The sequence below is a fragment of the Callorhinchus milii genome, unplaced genomic scaffold (assembly GCF_018977255.1).
Source record: "Callorhinchus milii isolate IMCB2004 unplaced genomic scaffold, IMCB_Cmil_1.0 Scaffold28, whole genome shotgun sequence".
NCBI classification, from domain to species: Eukaryota; Metazoa; Chordata; class Chondrichthyes; order Chimaeriformes; family Callorhinchidae; genus Callorhinchus; species Callorhinchus milii.
The window spans coordinates 2,117,323-2,134,222 of record NW_024704769.1 but is presented as its reverse complement, the minus strand read 5'-3'; the positions used below and the strand labels follow the sequence as shown (position 1 = coordinate 2,134,222).

At 53.0% G+C, this 16,900-nt stretch overlaps 1 protein-coding gene and 2 pseudogenes across 1 annotated transcript in view; 1 reads left to right on the top strand and 2 right to left on the bottom strand.

Moving 5' to 3' along the window:
* The window catches only part of LOC121851004, a 5,757-nt pseudogene extending 1,746 nt beyond the window's left edge, over positions 1–4,011 (top strand).
* LOC103172463 (VIP36-like protein) overlaps positions 1–16,900 on the bottom strand; it is a 56,717-nt gene that overhangs the window by 8,390 nt on the left and 31,427 nt on the right. The window lies entirely within an intron of this gene.
* LOC121851046 lies at positions 4,947–16,717 on the bottom strand (annotated as a pseudogene).

Sequence of the window (16,900 nt, the reverse complement as noted above, 5' to 3'; positions counted from 1 at the left end):
CGTCCCTGATATCTGCCGACAAATATTTTCTGGTGATTGAACGAACACCATCTTTCCCTCGTCTCCTCCGGTGGTCTGACCCACCATCGGCGGATGAGCCTTGAGCCGTTCCAGCCCGACTCTTTCGACCGCCATACGCCTTGCCCCCTCCGTCTGCCTTCAAACCCGCCTTAAAACCCATCTCTTAAACTATGTCCAGCGACCAAATGCTCAGTCTAGCTCCATATTCCAGTATCTCTTGAGGGCAGATCAAATTCCTTGTGTGGGAATTATTGAAATCGCGATCCCAGTTAACACAGGGCTGAAAACGTACCTATTGATAACAAAACTGTTGATTTAGTCGTGAACGGGTCAGGCTCAGCTTTCTGAGGAGTGCACAGTTCGAACGATCCTGTGTTAGATTGTCTTTCCTTTGTGCTTTCGTTAACTTTGCGTAAACCTGAAAGGCAGTGAATGAAGCTGCATCTCCCTTTTCATTCTCGCTCTCTCTCTCTCTCTCTCCCTCTCTCTCAATATAAATTGGAATGAAACCTTAGGCAAGTTTCCTTACTCCACACACACACGCGCACACACGCGCCTCTGTTTACCAGCAGTCAGTAGGAACCCGGTTGTTAGTCGATTGGCGGATCACTTTCCGGGGGCAATAATCCCTCCAAAATAATAATAATTTGGTCACTTCAATGCACGACTGTTCGTGGGGACGCTGCTGTGCGCAATTGGCTGCTACGTTTCACCTAAAAAAAAATACACAGTGAATCTACTTTACGGTATATTCTGTGAAGCGATTCGAGACGTCTCGAAGACGTGATAAGACGCTGTATCAAATGCAAGGATTATTATTATATTATTATTATTATTATTATTCAGCTGCTGTTACTGTGGCTCTAGCCCGGCAATTTAAACCAGTTGACTAGAGTGACTGGCTTTAATTTGCACTTCCTGGTGGGCGGGTAGTGTTCCAGGCGTTCTTCGGGATGCTATGCATTCCTGAACGCTGTTTAAATATCTTGCTTTCATTTGAACGTGATTTATAGCTTAAAAATGCACATCTGCTGATGGGGGGGTTGTGGGGGGTGGGGGGGGAGTAATATGCCTGAATGGGGGCATGAGGGGGAACATAGACTGAGAGTGGACAATTAAATAAATACTATAAATGTTGGCATAAATAATAGGGAACAAATTGTACATAACCTGTAACCTCAATCGCCACAAGTTTCATGATTTGCGACGACACCTTGCGCCCCCCTCACGCAGTTTAGCGCCTCAGAGCGCTTGACAAGTGGGGGAGAGCGCGACGCCGAGCCGGGGGGGGGTGGGGGGGGGCGGGGAGGTGACCGTAGGCACTGGTTGAAGAGGAAGGTCGTCAGGCGCGAGCTGAAGTTGGGGAAGGAAGGGGGACGAGGCGGAGGGATTGAGGGGAGAGAGTGACAGAGTTTCGGGGGGCGTAGCGGCTGACGGTGGAACGGAGGAGGGAGGGCGCGAGGGACGAGCAGGAGGCCGGAGCCGGTCGAGCGGCGTGGGGAGTAAGCGAGGCTCCTCAAACTCCGCTGCTTCAATTCGCGCTGCGATTCCTTTCAAGGTTCAGCAACGTTTTCCCGAGCCTCAACATGGCAGTAAAGCGACGGGAACAGATCCTGCAGGACTACAAAAGGCTGCAGTCTAAAGTGGAGAAGTACGAGGAGAAGGAGCGGTCTGGCCCTGTCCTTGCCAAACTTCACCAGGTATTTTGCAAACCCGCGTCTCTTTAACCACGGCCCTCCGCTCAGCAGAACTCTTACTCCACAGTCCCTCCACCCCGCCTCCTCCCTCGCCTTCTTCAAGGCACATTTCAAGACCCTCCTCTTTGACCGTACCTTCGGTCACTCTCCTACCCCCACCCTCCCCGCCCGGGTTCGATTCCCAGGCAGGGCGAAATCTTAGGCAAGTTTCCTTACTCCACACTCACACACACGCCTCTGTTTACCTATCACCGGGTAGGAGCCCGGTTGTTAATCGATTAGCGGATCGCTTTTCCGGGGGTAGTGATCCTTTTTAAAAAAAAACTTGGTCACTCAATCCACGACTGTTTGTGGGGGACGCTGCTGTGCGCAGTTGGCTGCCATGTTTCGTCCACAGAATACACAGTCAATTCCCTTTACAGTGTATCCTGTGAAGCGCTTTGAGACGTCTCGAAGACGTGATAAGGCGCTGGGTCGAATGCAAGGAATATGAGTATTAATATTATTAGTGTTGCCTGGAGCCCTCCCTCCCTGCAGCCCCGTTGAGTCAGAGGTTTCAATCCAGCTGTCGGCAGGAGCGATCATGTTCTCTGGCGTTTCGTTCCAGGCGAGAGAGGAGCTGAAACCAGTCCGTGAGGATTTTGAAGGTAAAAACAGACAGCTGCTCGAGGAAATGCCCAAGTTTTACAGGAGTCGAATCGATTACTTCCAGCCCAGCTTCGAAGCCTTGATCCGTGCCCAGGTAGGCAGAGGTCAGATTCTCCGGGGAACAAAAATCCCCTTCCCCCTCCCCCCAAAATTGGTCATTCAATTCATCTCTCCTAATCCTGTAGTCCTAATGGAGTCCTGTATCTTTTGGTTAGGAAATGGAGACGGAATTTAAGTGTTTGTCACAACCTGGACGGTCTGAAACGCTAGGGAAATAACATACCTGATTGCATCTCACTCCAAGGGAAAAATTGTGGAGACCCACAGTGTAGGGGTTAGAGCCCTCGCCTCGCAAGCGAGAGGACCCGGGTTCGATTCCCAGGTGGGTCAGGGCGAATCCACACACACACACATACCTCTTTTACCAGCAGTAAAAGGAACCCGGTTGTTAGTCGATTAGCGGTTTCCGGGGGGTAACAGTTCCCCAAATAAGAAATGGGTCACTCAATCCACGGCTGTTTGTGGGGACACTGCCGTGCGGAATTGGCTGCTGCATTTTGACCACCAAATACACAGTCGCTGCAGTCACAGGATATACTTGACCGTGTTTTCTGCGAAGCGCTTCGAGGGCGTCTCAACGATGTGATAAGGCGCGGTATCAAATGCGAGGTGGGGAGGAGCAAAGGGAGTCGGTGGGTAGACTAAATCATGGCCCATCAGCAGTTGAGATCTAGTTCCTCAAAGACCAGCCGACTCCATCTTAACTTCCTGAAAGTTTGACTTTTACAAATGTCAGGGCTGCCCTTTGGCTACAGAAAGCAACGCCACAGAGTTAAGGAGAATCCCACACGCCGACCAAATAACCTTTACATCCGACCCAAACTTCTCTCCCCAGACTGGAAATCAGTTGTGGACCCAATAGAACAGGAATTCTAATATTAATATAAAAGGTCCACATTTTGCCGCAGCCAAACTGTACGTGTGTGTGTGTGTGCTCGCGCGCGCGGGTGTGTGTGTGTGTGTGCACCAGCCTATGTGCGTGCAAGTGTTTACGCGAGTCTGTGTGCTTGTATGCTTCGCCTATGTGTTTGCGCCCGTGTCTCCGTGCGCGTGCATGTGTGTGTGTGGCTCTGTGCATGATCGCACATGGCTTTTTGTGTGTATGGACACGTGTATGCGCCTGTGTGTGTATGTCTGTGTGTGCTTCATCCGTGTGTGTTTCCATGTGTGTTTGCGCGCTCGTCTGTCTGTGTGTTTGCCCTTGTGTGCGGGAGGGAAGGAGGGAGGAAGGGTAAGGTTGAGGGAAGATTTGCTGGTAGGATTTGATGCGACTGGCTGGTGTTGTATTGTGACTGTGCTTTGCTGTGTGCAGGTGGTGTACTATTCCGAAATGTCCAAGATATTCGGGGACCTGACGGCCAGATCGATCAACAGCAAGTGACTGACGAACATCGGGAGAAAGAAAACGAGGCCAAACTCAATGACCTGCGAGCGCTCTCCATTGTAGCAGATGACTGAGTACTGAAGGGTCAAATCAAATCAAACTAGCGTTGAATGGTGGGGCAGGAAGCAGGGGCTAGGGGTGGGGGTGGGGGAGAGAATAGCCACCTAGCTCTAAACTTACACTAAACTCTGAATAACAAGACCCTGGCTTAACTAGTCACTGTCACTTAAGTCTTTGTGCTGTCAATATCCCCCCCAAACCTTACTTACTGCTCCTCTTGACATGTAGGAGCAGGACTAGGCCATTCGGCCCTTCGAGCCTGCCCCGCCATTCAATCATGGCTGATCTTCTAATCTAACTCCAGCTAATAACCTGACCCTGCCTTATCCCCATTATCCCTTAATCCCTTTTGCAGTAAGAAATCTATCTATCTCAGTCTTGAATATGTTCAAGGACTGAGCGTCAACAGCCCTTTGGGGTAGCGAGTTCCATACATTCACCACTCTTTTGAGTGAAGAAGTGACTCGAGTAAGAACGTTTCATGTAAAATTGATCAGGAAGCTGGTACTACAAGGTGGCGGCTTGCACTACAGGAGCCTCCCTCCCCATCCCGTTACTGGTGTGGGCACTTGGCGGAGGTTGCCCGCCCATGCTCCGATGAATCGTAGAGGCTTTTAGTCTATTGGAGGGTCATCCCACCCATAGGGTTTTGGTCTATTGGAGGGGCAACCCACCCACAGGCTTCTGGTCTATTCGATGATCATCCCACCCAACGGCCTCTGGTCGATTGGAGGGTCATCCCACCCAGAAGCCTCTGGTCTATTGGAGGGTCATTCCCACCCAGAGGTTTCTAGTCTATTGGAGGGTCATCTCACCCATAGGCTTCTGGTCTATTGGAGAACCCCTGTTACAGGATTGGGAGGACCTATGCCTAACAGGCCTCCAGCCATCAGTGGCCGGGCCTTCAGCCTTTCTGCCCCTACCTTTTGGTAATAATAATAATGCTTGCATTTGATACAGCACCTTATCACGTCCTCAAGACGTCTCAAAGCGCTTCACTGCATTACACTGTAAAGTGGAGTGACTGAAACACAGCAGCCAATTGCGCACAGCAGCGTCCCACAAACAGTCGCGGATTGAGAGACCGGGTTTTTTTTTTTAATTCAAAAATATAAGTGTCTCAGAGAACAGCTTTCGCAGCTGACCCTAAGAATTGTTCCTAATTCTGTGCCATTAAATCCTGAGATGGCTATCACTGTGGTCGACTTCTGTGGCTTTCGGTGAATCATTACTGAGCCGAGTGACCTCTCCTGTCATGTGCTGTCACTGCAGTTTGCAAAGTCCCATCCCGAATCCTCATCAGCAGGAAAGGTCTCGGCATCTTTGGGAAAACTGTCAAAGTTACTGGTGTCAAGTGGCCCACTGACCTGCAAGGGGAGAAGATGGATTAGAATCCTTGCGTTTGATGCAGCGCCTTATCACGTCATCGAGGCGTCTCAAAGTGCTTCACGGCATACACCGCAAAGTGTAGTGACTGCGTATTTTGTGGGCGAAAGCGGCAACCAATTGCGCACAGCAGAGTCCCCACAAACGGTCGTGGATTGAGAACAAATTTGAAGGATTTATTACCCCCGGAAAGCAATCTACCAATTGACTAACAACCGGGTTCCTCACTTATTGCTGGTAAACAGAGGCGTGTGCGTGGAGTAAGGAAACTTGCCTAAAGTTTTGCCCACCCGGGAATCGAACCCTGGTCCTCTGGCTCGCGAGGCGAGTGCTCTGACCACTGAGCTACAGGATAGTGCACACTGGATACTTACCGCGGGGATGATTGGGGGAGTCAGAGTTGTGTTCTTCAGCCCTTCAAAGTTAAATCCTTCAAACCACCTGTGGGAGAGGACAGTCAGTCAGTCACACCCACCCACCACACAGACCCTTCCTCAACCATACCCTGAATTTGTGACCTTACCCCCACAGACCTCCTCTCTCAGACTCGGATCCGATGAACACTTACACCATCATCCTGAGAGGGATTGACATGATCGAGTTCCCAAAGAAAATCAGCAAGAACGCTGGACACCTCACTGCTATGGTCGTGCCCCTTCCTGGCTCTGCCGCGCCAACTGTCCGCCCTCGATCTCACCCTGTACTGACTCAGTTTGCCAACGACCCTCCTCTTCGACCACCCTCCTACCACATACCCTCCCTGCCCTCCACCCCCCTCTTTCCCCCCAACCCCCCCAATCCCCCAATCCCCCTGATCCCAACCACCAGCTCGAGTCCAAATCCCTGACTGTCCAACGCCTTGGGATGTCCTCCCGACGTGAAAGGCGCTGTGTCAATATCATTCATTGTTGTTTTCTTTCTACACACCGCAACCGGCAGAATGTGACCACGTCTTCAACGAGTGTCGCTCACTTGTGTTTCTGAATGTCCTTCACGCCGTTCTTCTGGTTTCCCAGACGCTCAGAAGGGTTGTCCCTGTTGAAGGCGGCAACACGAAGAGATTCGCTTACAACTGTCAGGTACTCCTGGCATGAACTCCGAGAGGAAACATACCACCGGAATCCTCCACCTCAGCTCCTGTTAACCCCGCAGTCAAAGCCCTAACTAACGGGGAGGGGGGTCCGAGCCGGACAAGCAGCGGGAAAGCTCGGCCAGACAGCGACATCAATAGCTGAGCTGTGTGTGGGTTTAGATGGTCAGACTCCAGCAGTTACCCCAACGCACACTCTGGGCTCCCCCTCAAGCCTCGGCTCTTGCCAACCTGCGCCTAATTCTCTCCGGAATTAGGTAATCGGGGGCGTCCCTCCAGGGAGAAAGAGAGGGAGAGAGCGGGTTCCTTTCCAACAATCTATCTCAGTTGGGTTTGGAGACTTGAGCAACGGTGATGGGTTTTCCGGCTGAGTATGACTGACCTCTGCTGGGGACTTGTTTTAAGAACTCTTCCTTGAAATAATTGTTGCCTTTAACGCTATTGGCTGCCGCGTTTCACCACGAAACACACAGTCACTCCACTTTGCAGTGTATCCTGCGAAGCGCTTTGAGACGTCTCGACGACGCGATAAGGCACTGTACCAAATTCAAGGATCATTATCGTTGATATTATTTTAATAAAGCCCAACAGCGCGTGACATTTACACGTCGGGAGGACGTCCCAAGGCGATGGAAAGTCAGGGATTTGGACCCGAGCTGGGGGCTGGGATCGGAGTGGGGGGGGGTTGTGTGTGCGGGTGGTGGGGGGCAGGTAGGGTACGTGGTAGGAGGGTGACCGAAGGCGCGGTGGAAGAGGATGGTCTTGAAACGGGTCTGTGGCAAACTGGGTGGGCAGTGGTGGGGCAGTACAGGGCGGGGAAGAGGGTGGGAGGAGGTTGGGGCATGGGTGGGGCAGACCCAGGAAAGGGCAGTTCAGGGGTGGGGGGGGGTGTGCATTTGAACCTCACTCACCTGCAAAGCCTTTAATGAGGTGTCCAGCGTTCTTACTGATTCTCTTTGGGAACTCGATCATGTCGATCCCTCTCAGGATGATGTTGTAAGTGTTCATCGGATCCGAGCCTGAGAAAGGAGGACTGTGGGCGTAAGGTCACAAATTGGTTTGGATAATAATAATAATAATAATAATGATGATGATAATAATAATAATAATCCTTGCCTTTGCAGTGCCTTATCACGTTTTCGAGACGTCACAAAGCGCTTCACAGGGTACACTGTAAAGTTAATTGACGGTGTATTTTGTGGGCGAAGCCCGGCAGCCAATTGCGCACAGCAGCGTCCCCACAAACAGTGATGGATTTTGGAGTGACCACTTTTGCTTTTAAGAGGGATTAATTACCCCCGGGAGAGCGTTCTGCGCCTCTAAACAGAGCCGTGCTTGTGTGTGCATCGAGGAAACGTGCCTAAAGTTTCGCCCGGACCCGCCTGGGATTTGAACCCGGGTCCTCTCGTTTGCGAGGGGTGGAAGGGGAGGGGTTGCGGGCTGGGGACGAGGGGACGAGGGGAGTGTAGGGTGTGGGGCTGGGAGCTGGGCTCCTTGCTTCGAAGCAGTGTCAGGCACAGGCGGTTGGGACTCTACAGTTGGGGAATGGCCTTACCTGCCAATGAGCAGTTCATACATGAGGATTCCCAGTGACCAGTAATCCGCAGACACATCGTGACCTTTGTTCAGGATGATTTCGGGAGCCACGTACTCCGGAGTCCCACAGAAGGTCCATGTTTTTTTCCCAAATCCAATCTTTTTGGCGAAACCAAAATCCACCTGAAGAGCAAGAAAAAAAATGAGCACAGAATCTCTGGAAAACTATCAGTCTGCACTGGTTCTCTTGTTTCTTTTCAATTCAGCCGGTGGTGGTGGTGGTGGTGGTGGGGGGGGGGGGGGTGGGGTGTCTGACACACGCGGAAACCCATCACCGTTGCTTAAGAGTCACCAAACCCAACTGAGAATTCCCCACATCCCCCCGCACACCTGGAAACCCCTAAGGTTTTGCGCTGCCCGGGAATCGAACCCGGGTCTTCTCGCTTGCGAGGCGAGTGCTCTAACCGCCACATCAATGGCCCCTGTTTTGCAAAGGCCTGAACTGAAGGAACTGAACCGGAGGACAGGCGGAGCTGCGGTTACCAGCTTGGCATAGCCCCTGTGATCCAGGATGATGTTCTCGGGCTTCAGATCCCGGTAAATGATCCCTCTGTGGTGCAGATAGGCAAAGGCCTCGACCACACAGGCCGTGTAGAAGCGGGTGGTGGCATCATCGAAGGATTCTCTGCAACACATCAATGCAGCCTGTCAGCTCGTCCCATCCCATCCCACCCCACCCCACCCCACCCCATCCCATCCCACCCCATCCCATCCCATCCCATTCCACCCCATCCCACCCCACCCCATCCCACCCCACCCCATCCCAGCCTCAGGCTCACCAATCATAGAATTTTACAGCACAGAAGGAGCCATTCGCCCTCGGCTGTGCCGGCTCTTTGAAAGGAGCTACCAACTAGTCCACTCCCCCACTCTTACCCCAACTAGTCCCCACTCCCCCACTCTTACCCCAACAAGTCTCACTCTTACCCCAACTAGTCTACTCCCCCCTACTCTTACCCCAACTAGTCCACTCACCCCCACTCTTACCCCAACTAGTGCACTCCCCCCGCTCTTACCCCAACTAGTCCCACTCCCCCCGCCTTACCCCAACTAGTCCACTCCCCACTCTTACCCAACTAGTCCCACTCCCCCACTCTTACCCCAACTAGTCTCACTCCCCCACCCTTACCCCAACTAGTCTCACTCTCCCACTCTTACCCCAACTAGTCCCACTCCCCCGCTCTTACCCCATAGCCCTACACATTGTTCCTTTTCAAGTCCCGATCCAATTCCCTTTTGAGCCACGTAACAACCAGAGAGTTGTTATGGTCTGGAACCCACGGCCTGAAAGGGGGGTGGGAGCAGATTCAGTAACAAAGGGAATTAGATTTGTACTTGAAAAGGAAAGATTTGCAAGGATATGGGGAAAGAGCGGGGGAGTGGGGACTAGTTGGAGTAAGAGTGGGGGGAGTGGGACGAGTTGGTAACTCTTCCAAAGACCCAGCACAGGCCCAATGGGCCGAAGGGCCTCCTTCTGTGCTGTAATATTCTATGATGCTATGAAGGCGCTTTCCATCACCCACCTGTCTCTCAGCACAGTCCACAGCTCTCCCCCAAGGCAGGCCTCCATCAACATGTACAAGTACTGACTATCCTGAAATGTCCTGTACAGTCTGAAATCAGAGGAACATTCAGTCACACCACACACTGATCCGACATACAAAGCTGGACCTTTCTCTGACGTACTCACAAAATACAGAGTCACTACGCGTGACAGTATATTCTGTGGAGTGCTTTGAGACGTCTCAACAACATGCTCAGGTGAAAGCGGTTTGTGGGACACTGCCGTGCGCAATTGGCTGCCGCGTTTCGCAAACGATGTGAATCAACAACAACTTGCCCCTTACCCGGTGTCCCTCAAGCAGGGCAGGGAGGGAGGAGGGTGACCGAAGGGCGCAGTCGAATACGAAGGTCTTCAGACGGGACTGTGGCACACAGGTTGGGGCACAGGGCAGGGCAGATGGTGGGGCAAAGGGGTAGGGGTGTGGCAGTATACGGGGGCGGGAAAGGGGCTGGGGCAGAGGTGTGGGGCATAGTAGGGGGTCGGGGCAGTACCTGACTATAAAGGCGCTGTGTGCCTCCTGCATGATCATCTTCTCTGAGCGGATGTGCTCCTGTTGATGAGTGTCCACAATGTGACGTTTCCTCAAGATCTTCATCGCAAATGTTCTGCTCTCCTCACTTCTCAGCTGCACCTGAGGTTAGCCAACACCATCAACCACAACAACAACAACAACAACACAATCTGACAAAGGGTCCCTCACTTTCTCTCCATAGATGCTGCCTGACCTGCTGAGTGTCGCCAGGCACTTCGGTCTTTATTTCAGGTTTCCCAGCAGCCGCCAGTATTTTGCCTTTCGTTACAAATAACCAACAACAACAACAAATAAACTGCGGTCCTCGCATTTGACCCATCGCCTTATCACCTCATTGAGACGTCTCAAAGCGCTTCACAGGATACACCGCGTAGCGAACGGACTGCGTATTTTTTGTGGGCGAAACGCGGCCGCCAATTGCGCACGGCAGCGCCCCTTACCAGCTCAACACGCCCAAAGCCCCCAACGCCTAGAGTTTCTACGATCTTGAAATCCTTCTGATCGAGACCAGCAAAGAACTCAGCTTCTGCCTCAAACCTGAGAAAAATGTTGATTAATGCTGAGGGCAACGAGAGATAGAGATAATAATAATAATAATAATAATAATAATAATAATAATAATAATAATAATAGTAATCCTTATGAATTCAAGACGTCTGCCTCCACACTAGGGACCCCAAGGAAGAGAAATGTTATTGAACATTGCTATGAAAGGTTGTGTCTGGGGAAACTCCGGCGAAACTCACTTTGCCTGTAGCTCGGCACTCTCAAACTCTTTACTGGACACATCTCCCAGGCCTCCGATCAGCTGACGGAACGACCTACGAAGAAAGAAAGACAACGCACGGCCTGAGAGAGCCATCGTGGATCCTGCGGCTCAGCGGTTAGAGCACTCGTCTCGCAAGCGAGAGGTCCTGGCTTCGTCGGATTGCCGGTCGGACAAAACCTTAGGTAACTTTCTTTACTCCGCACAAACACACACACACACACACACACACGCGCGCGCGCCTCTGTTTACCGGCAGTCAGTAGGAAGCCGCTTGTTAAGTCGAATGGCCGATCGTTTTTCCGGGGGTAATAATCCCTTCCAAAAAAATAATAATAATAATAATTCGGTCACTTCAACCCACGACTGTTTGTGGGGACGTCACTGTGGGCAATTGGGTGCCGCGTTTCGCCCACAAAATACCCAGTCAATTCGGTTTATAGTATCATAGTATAAAGCGCTTCGAGACGTCTCGACGACGTGATGAGGGCTGTATCAGATGCAAAGATTCTTCCCGTTAAGTTACTGCTCCGATCATCGGTCAGAAAGACTCACTCTCTGTCAATCACCAGGCAGGTTACGTCCTCAGCTGCGATAACGTTTGTGGTCCTCACATCTTCTCTGGAAGAGGGAGAGGAAAGTCCGAGTGAGTCATTGGTTTGTTACTCCAATCATTGGAGTCATTGGCGATAGAATGGTATCGAGTGGAGCACTCCCTTCCCTTATACACAGCCTCAGTTTAGCATCTCATCTCAAGGAAGGCATCTCCGACTGCTCCCGGGGCTTGAACCCACAACCCTCTGACCCAGAGGTGAGAGCGATACCACTGAGCCGGGCTGACACACCCAAATCGAGAGAGAGGGGGAGGTGACCATGGGGGACGGCCGAAGAGGAAGGTCTTCTAGCGCGACCTGAAGATGGAGAAGGAGTGGGGCAAGGCGCAGGGATTGGCAGAGAATGTTACAGAGTTTCGGGGCGCAGTGGCTAAAAGTGGGGCCCCCGATGGTGGAACACGAGGGCACGAGGGTCACTCGGGAGCTGAGTGGCCGGAACCTCTGCCCCCAGCCTTTTTTCCTGGACAGTTCCACTGGCAGAAAGAATAGTTGGGTTTGACGTTCCCGGCGGCAGCCACACACACCCCTGTAGGGCCTTCTCTCCAAACCAGTCTCCGCGGGAGAGAGCGCTGAGAAAGATGGGCTCCTCGTTGCCAGGATCCTGCCGTGTCACAGTCACCTGCGGGAACAAAGCCAACGCACAACATAGTGGCGCCTCATCATACCGGGGAGCTCGGTGGTTAGAGCCCTCGCCTCGCAAGCGAGAGGACCCGGGTTCGATTCCCGGGCGGGTCAGGTCAGGGCGAAAGGTTGGGCAAGTTTCCTTACTCCCCACCCACACAAACACATGCACACGCGCACGCACGCACGCACACGGCTCTGTTTACCAGCAGTCAGTAGGAACCCGGGTGTTAGTCGATTAGTGGATCGCTTTCCGGGGGTAATAATCCCTCCAAAATAATAATAATTTGGTCACTCAATCCACGACTGTTTGTGGGGGACGTCTCTGTGCGCATTTGGCCGCCGCGTTTCATCCTACAGTCCACTTTGCCGTGTATCCCGTGAAGCGCTTTGAGACGTCTCGAAGATGGGATAAGGCGCCGGGTCAAACGCGAGGGCCATTGCTGTTGTCCCATTAGTTATTCCGACACACGCACTCCAGGAGAGAGCTCGATACTCACCTTGCCCTTGCTGATGATGAAGAAGGTGTCCCCATGGGCTCCCTGCCTGATTATGTACTCATCGTTTTCGTAATGAGTCTGGGAAACCAATAGGAAGTGCACAGCGGTCAACCACGGTTACTTGCTAACTCCGAAAAGATCTGCCCGCTCCCTCTGCTCAGCGGGCTCCAGCCTGCTCCATGTCCCCCGCCCGATCTGCCCCCCACCATCGGCAGTTAGGCCCTTCAGCCTCTCTGCCCCACCCTTTGGAACCCCATCCCATAAGTCCGTCCGCCTCGCCCTCCACCCCCCCACTCACTTGCCTCCTTCACGGCCCGGCTCAAGACCCTCCTCTTCGATCGCACCATTAGTCACCATCCTACACCCACACCCTCCCTGCCCTCCACCCCTCCTGATCCCAGTCCCCAGCTCGGGTCCAAATCCCTGACCCCCAACATGAAGGGCGCTGTGTGAAGTTAATGTGCTGTTGGTGGTAGTGGTTGGATAGAGGGGTGTGGACATGCTTTGTGTGAATCCATTACCTCCTCCAGCACATCTGCCAGTTTGCTGATGATGTCCTCCTGTAGATCTTGGAGCGAGGGGACGCTGGAGACAGAAATGGAGATATTGGAGAGAAAGAAATTGGAATTGGGAGAGAAAGACAGACATAACCCATGACTATGACCCTGGCTGACTCACGTGATGGCCAATGAGAACTGATATAAAACGCAGAGACTGCCTAGTGTCATGTCACGCACACAATCCGTGTTTGCTCCATTAACTGTGATATCGTCGACCCTAACGGGGAGGGTGGTCCGAGCTGGACAAGCTACAGGAAAGCTGGCCAGCCAGTGTTCTTAATGGCCAAGCTATGCTTGGGTTTAGCTGGTTAGACTCCAGCAGTTACCCCAACGCACATTCTGGGCTCCCCCTCAAGCCCTGGCTCTTGCCAACCTGCGCCTAATACTCTCCGGAATTCGGTAAACACGATGCGTCCCTCCAGGGAGAGAGAGAGAGAGAGAGCTTTCCATTCCAACAATGTATCGCTGGGATTTCCATGTGTATGTGGGACTCATGGAATTCTCAGCTTGGTTTGGAGACTCTTAAGCAGGTGATGGGTTTCCAGAATGACCACACTTTGAGCCAAAGCCCACGGTGTATGTTTGGGGTAATTTCTTGTCCCTCATGCCCTCCACTCCACCATCGGCAGCTACTCTATCAGACACTATTCCTTGAAACTCTGGAACCCTCTCCCTCAATCCCTCTGTCTTGCCTCCTCCCTCCCCAACTTCAAGTCGCCTCTGAAGACCTTCCTCTTCAACAGTCCTCATTGTCACCTCCCCCCCCCCCCCCCCCCATTGTGTTCCACCACTCCCCTGCATGACGGGAGCTGCGTAAATGCAAGTTGTTGTTGTTGTTATCGAATTGGCTTGTGTCTGTGTCTTAGTCGGTGCTTCACACACTCACCTCCTCAGGAACTGCATGTACTCAGTGTGTTTGATCAGCCCGGTCCTCATCATGATGACCTGGAAACACTGTCGGTCAATAGCCCAGAGCTTGGCGTTACTTAGAGCTGCAAAACACACCACCAACGACAACAACAACAACAGCACATTCCATTTACACGGAGCCTCACATGTCGGGAGGACGTCCCAAGGCGCTGGACAATCTGGGATTTGGGCCCGAGCTGGTGGTTGGGATCAGGAGGGGTAGCAGAGGCGGTGGAAGAGGAGGGTCTTGAAATGGACCCTTGAAGGAGGCAAGGAGGGAGCGGGGTGAAGGGAATGTGGAATGGAGTTCCAAAGGGTGGGGGCAGAGAGGCTGAAGTTCTAAACAGAGACGTGTGGGGTAAGGAAACTTGCCCAACGTTTCGGGAATCAAACCCGGATCCTCTCGCTTGCGAGGCGAGTGGCCTAACCACTGAGCTGCAGGACATTTGTTGTATCAACTGCAAGGGTTAGTATTATTACTCTGAGCCACAGGGCATAATGTTGTTTGGGCTGAGACTGGAGCTGTCGCTAACAACAACAACAACTTATATAGCGCCCCTCACGCAGGGCAGTGATCTTGGAGCGCGGACCTTTGATGGTGGCTGTGCGGGTGCAGTTGTAGAGGATAGCGAGCTCGCCAAACACCTTCCCCGGCCCCATCGTACACAGCTTCACATCCCCCTTCGTCACCTCCACCTTCCCCTCTGAGGAGACAGAGAGAGAGAGAGAGCGTGAGAGAGAAGAGAAAGAGAGAGATGTCATTGCGGTCTCTATCACACTGTGTATGTCTATGTATAGGTGAAGCCATTGGTTACTGCTCCACACTCAAACATCCCCAACACTCTCCCACCCACCTATCCACTCCCTTCCTCCCTCCCTTCCTCCCTCCTTCCCTCTCTTCCTCCCTCGCACCCGGGGGAAGTTGAGGAGGTGACCATAAGCGTGGTCGAAGAGAAAGTCTTCCCACATGATCTAAAAGAGGGGAAGGAGGGGAGGGACGAGGCGGAGGAGGGATTGGGGAGAGAATTCCAAAGCTTAGTGCCTGATGGTGGAGCGGAGGAGGGGACGAGTGGCCGAGCGGGAGGCCGGAGCCAGCCGAGGAGCCAGGGGCAGTGGGCAGTGGAGTGGGTTTATTACGATGGCTTTTTGTTGGGGCTCGTGAAGAACCGTCCATTCCCTGGAGCCGTCATCAGCAGCTGTTGTCAGTGTTGTTTCCGAGGTCACGGCCCAGGTGCTGCTGACAGCCTTTCCTCAGTCATGGGATTTTCCTGTTGCTCACGCGACCCAGAGGCCGTGTGCGTGCGGAGAGCAGAGTTACAGGAAACCCGCCCAAGGTTTCGCCCTGACCGCCCGGGAATCGAACCCGGCTCCTCTCGTTTGAAAGGCGAGAGCGCTCACCACTGAGCTACAGGAGTCCGACTGGACAACAAGCTGAATGGCCTCCTCCTGTTCCCGTGTTCCTATTGGACCTCAGGGGAATGGTGCAGTGGGCTGGCGAGCGGGAGGGGGCGGGGGAGTGTGTTGTGGGGGTGGGGGGGATTGGTGGGGGGAACAACAACAACAAGTTACACTCGGAAAGGAAAGAAGTCCCAGGGCGCAGGAGTTGGCGTCAGGAGGGGTGGAGGGCATGGCGGGGTGGGTGGGGGGGGGTCTGGCCGAAGGCACGATCAAAGAGTGACGATGAAGTGTCTAACTCCCCCCTTTCCTCTCCACCCCAACCCACCCCCCACCCCATCCCCCAATCTCCTACCTTCCATGACGTAGACGAGGGAGCCCACATCCCCCTCCTCAATGATGTAACTGTCCTCGATGAACTCCACTGGGTACATGCAATCCACCACCTCCTGGATCTGGGACACCTCCAGATTCTTCATGAAGTCGTTCTCCATGATGGCCCCTTTGATCAGCTCCTTTGATCTGTTTCACGCACAGTTCGAGAGATGATGGGGAGCTGCAACTCTGAGCCCCGTCGGTCACCTCACCGCACAGCGCCCACCCCCTCCCCAGAGGGCTTGACCGCGGCGGCGAACGACACTGAGCCGAGGGGAGAGGGGAGGTGACCGTGGGCACGAGCAAAGAGACCATAATTATCCTTGCATTCGATATAACGCTTTGAGACGTCTCAAAGACTTGATAAGATGTGTCATCCAATGCAAGGATTATTATTATTATTATTATTATCACATCGAAACGTGCCTAAGGTCTCGCCCTGACTCGCCCGGGAATCGAACCCGGGTCCTCTCGCTTGCGAAGCGAGAGCTCCAGGACTCCACAGCAACACAAGGAGGAAATGGGCGAACAATAAATAATAATCCTCGCGTTCGATGCAGAGCCTCATCGCGTCTTCAGACGTCTCAAAGCGCTTCGCGGGACACAGTGTAAATGAATCGGAGGCTTGAAGCCACTTACTGGGGGCTTTTGGAGAAACAGGGAAGGCTGACGTCGCTGATCTGCTGGATGTCCAGGGCGGTGGCTCAGCGGAGATGGCCTGGCGTTTGGTTCGCTGGTGCTCCTGGGCTTGGTTGGTCTCCTCTGTCTGCGCTGATGGTCGCAGGACAGATCGGTACTTATCCAACTCCCTCTGTAGCTTCTGAATCAAGTCGTCCTTCTGGTCCAACTCCAGCTCCAGGTCATCTATCAGAGCGTCCCTCTGCCTCAACTCCTCGATCTTCTCTCGCAGAGCCAACTGGAGATGGCGGAGAGTTCCCATCTTCCTGGCAGGAAGAAGAAGAAGAAGAACAACAGCAACTTGGATTTATTTTTATATTTATATGGCACCCTTCACGTGAGTTAGCGGAGCCTGACCGCGAGCCAGGGGAGAGGGAGGGGGGAAGTGACCGTAAGCACAGATCAATAAGGCATCTTTTGGGGGTGAGATGCCTTCCCTTCGCTG